The sequence below is a fragment of the Pteropus vampyrus genome, unplaced genomic scaffold (assembly GCF_000151845.1).
Source record: "Pteropus vampyrus isolate Shadow unplaced genomic scaffold, Pvam_2.0 Scaffold14, whole genome shotgun sequence".
NCBI lineage: Eukaryota > Metazoa > Chordata > Mammalia > Chiroptera > Pteropodidae > Pteropus > Pteropus vampyrus.
This window is the reverse complement of record NW_011888795.1, coordinates 5044512-5048430: the sequence shown is the minus strand read 5'-3', so window position 1 is coordinate 5048430 and position 3919 is coordinate 5044512. Positions and strand designations below refer to the sequence as shown.

Genomic DNA, 3919 nt, shown 5'->3' with positions numbered 1-3919 from the left:
TTATCTAATTTTTCTACTGTGTGGCCCCAAAATATTGCATCATCTTTCAAGAAAGTATAGAATAATATGAGACATTTATCTTTAAAGTCTGCTTTTAGTTTTTCATAAAAATTCAGAATTTTTCATTTTCTCCTGATAATACCAAAGAGATTAAAATTGACAGAAGATGTTTTTAAATCGTCAAATTAGAAGATGAATGTAAAAATACAGTTGCACTTTGGACTCTCATGATGACGGTGAAATGGATTGTTTAAGTAAAATCTCAGACTGAGTCATCATGTGATGATATCCTAGATGAATTGTCTCAGACAAAAGCCTCAATGGTTGATGACTACACCTTCTAAAGATGAAAAGGATATATGCTTCTGTTAGTTAATTACTCAACAAGTAGAATTTTACCATGTAATTTTTGGAGACAAGAATCTGACCATCTATTTTTCTTTTCTTTTTATTATTTATTATTATTATTTATGCCTACAGCATCTGGTCTTCCTAGGTGGTCTCCCATCCAAGTACTAACCAGGACCAACCCTGCTTAGCTTCCAAGATCAAGCATTGGGCTTGTTCAGGGTGGCATGGCCATAGACCATGGACTGTGGCTCCACTGAGGAGTGAACCTAGGACTTTCTGTGTGTAAAGCAGATGTGCTAACCTCTACACTATGGAGCCACATCCTTAACTATTTTTCTAAAAGAACATTTGACAGTATTCTTTAACTGTAATGATTCTTATGCACCAAAGTTTACCTGATACACTTCACAAAGTGGAGGTATGAGTGTTTCAAAGATAATTGCAAGAAAATAGATTATGTAGAATTTTAATTCACTGAATCAGTCATTCTAATCGGTGTTTAGCAATGTAAAAATAAAAAGTATTTGCAATCTTGAAGCAAAGAATATGGTCATCTTTTTAACAAAATATGAGAACCATCAAATGTTCCAAAATTTTTTCAACTATTGAATTTTGATAATGCAAATGCAAGATAAAAAATCAGAAGTAATGATAAGCTGGTACATATTTGAAATCAATATTTACAAGATGGTTATGTCTCATTGCATGATAGTCCACAAGTAATTGTATTCTGAAGATATTTCCCATTTTGCCTGTATATGTATGTCTAAAATCATGAAAACAAAGAAGAGAATTTTAGGTTAACTATACTTAAATTCTTATTAAAATTAAAATGTTTTTACTGTCCCCTTTTTCTGTATTTCATTCACAAAATTACCAAAATATTTTTTAAATGATTAGATGCAGATGATAATGAGTAATGACTTTTTTTCCTGTTACATTGTTAGTTATTAGAATAGCTTACCCAGTATTAAGTTACAGAACACCAATGACAATGTCAATTAAATATGCTTGAATTACCTAAAATTTGCATAGGACTTCTGAGATCCAGGGATCGTATTTCTGCTTTTGGGTATACCTTCCGGATTATCTAGGAAGGTAACTCAAAGATCCTAGTGATATACAAGTCACTCCTGACAGTGAAATAAAATTATGGATTAAAGGGCTGCACATGAGTAGCAGGCAAACATTGGAGCCTTCCTGAACCAGGGAAGAAATTCTTAATCTTGAGTCAGAGCTCTGACAAACTGGCAGGAGGCTGTGTTTACTCCTCTTCAACAATTCTTTTTCTTCTATATTTTACAGTTCTCTTACTAGAAAACTTCCAGTTTTGAGTATAGATTTCCCAGCATCCTCTTTACACCCATAAAAGCCTTAGAATCCATTATTTTTTTTTAACTTGATCAACACTGTCTTTTTTTTTTCCTGGTGCTTCAGACTCATTCCAAAAATGGTTGTGCAGATGCATAGAATTTCATGAAAATACAAAGAGGTAGAGTAGAAAGAATACTGGACTGAAGAAAGTTTGGTGACTGTGGACAGATAATCCTCTGTTTTTACAACTGTAAAATTAGTAATGTGAACCTCTAACTTCTGAGTATTTCAATTATATTTTTTAGGAGAGAGCTGAAGGATGGCATAAAATGTATCTGCAAATATAGATATGAGGTTATAGTTTTAGGATAAATTATAGTCTCAAATATATATATATATATTCAGATAAGAATAGTTCATTAAAATGGTGCTTTTAGAGTCAATACTGGGTGTGTACTTGAAATTTATGAGATCTGTTAACTCCTCACACTAATCCTGAATCTATGTGCCAAGTGGGTGGCAAGTACTGGCAAGTGAATTTCTCTTTTGTGATTCTGATCAGAATTTTAGACCTTGGATCTTGGAACTACAGCATTTTGTATTTGAGTAAAAGTTAGATGTAGAGGGACAAGAGATGAGAAGAAATTTTTAGCAAAGAGAGTTTGGCTTAGGAAACAACATTTAGTAAATTAAGAATTTCATAATGCTTTCGCTCATCTCATATTCGTGGGATAATTTGGGGAATACCACAATTTTGTCTGTAAAAGAAATTATGATGACTTTGAATAATAGTTTTATATTCCTAAACTCTAGGTCTTACCTTCTCTAAATTGATCATTTTGCCCTACTATTTTTAGCTAAGTTTGCATCAGCTGTATCCAATTTTTCTCCAACTTACCAATACCTTCTTGATACTACTGTGTTTTATTAATGAGTGAAAGAGAAAGCACTTGAAAGCAATCATAACACCTGGTGTACAGAAAAGCCAGAATTTTAAATGAGAGTGAAAGAAGAAAGAGCACAAGATCAGCTCATTGTCAGATTCTGGGCTGTGAAATGAATAGAAATTCTGCTGTGTCATTCTACTGGGCCTCTTGCCAAATGCATTTTGGATATGTTCAGAACGTTTGTTCTCAAGAATCCTGGAATTGTAGTGGCATCAAGGTGCCAGCAGTTCTGGTATATTAGAATAAATCCTGGCATTCATAAATATCCAACACAAAGTTATAAAAGAATGTTCTAGGAAATTCACTTTTGGGAACCTCGCCCAGGAGGAGAAGTCCTAGGAAATATGTATCTAATACGTGGTATTCAAAATTATTTTAAGGCCACTGGGAAACGCGCATGTACGCATATGTGTATTTTTTCCTCTATTACTACTTTTAGGATAGAGGCATCTCAACATCCTTTTCACTTGCCTTTTTTCCCTTTCAGGGACCCTAGGTATTTCACCCAGATTTATTCATAAGCAGCACAAACTCTCAGTAAAATGATGTGATATTTGTCTTTAGAGCATTCCCATTTCCCCCTCTTCCTCTCTACTGAAGACATCCACAATCTATTCCATTCTCCACTCAAACTTAATGTTTCTAGATGAGTGGTAATTCTTTCTATGATGGATGAGGCACTAGGGTTCTTTGCACTTTGCCAGGAGTTAAAAGTCATTTCTTGGAGGTAGTTGCCTGCTGCCTCATTTTTATTGACCCCCATCCTCAGACCTGTGATACCTTCAAGAGTCACATGCAGGGCAGGAAGTCATGTCTAAATGTAGTCTTATCAAGGCTCAGCAGAAGGCATAATTTTGTCCCACTGCTGGCTAGTGTTCAATCAGCATTTGGCAATCAATGAAAGTTCTGTCTTCTCAGATACTGCCCTTCTTCTTCCCTTGTATAATATCTTATTCATGAGAACATAGCTTGGCTGCCTCTACCCTCCATCTTTCATCTCCTTAGCCTCATTACTTCTTGTCCTGGGATACAAGACCACAGTCTTTGCTCATCATCAGAGCCTCTGTAATACTTTGACCTCTCTTGATGAGGGTGGCAGGAGGGGTGAATGTCTGCCTCTGTCCCATGATTGCAATGCATTCTTTCTTTCCCCGAGGAATAAAACTCACCCTGTCTCTTGATTGAAAAACTATGTTCTTATGAACCCCGCTCCAATTATTTCCATGGTAGTCTTGTGTAATACCAGGCTCTGCTCCTCATGTTGAATGAGTTGGGTGCAGTTATGGTGAGGAAACTAGGGGTGATAA

The 3919-nt window shown here is 35.4% G+C and overlaps 1 pseudogene; it reads right to left on the bottom strand.

The window, feature by feature from the left end:
* Window positions 1–471: 471 nt before the first annotated feature.
* LOC111734294 lies at window positions 472–587 on the bottom strand (annotated as a pseudogene).
* Window positions 588–3919: the final 3332 nt, after the last annotated feature.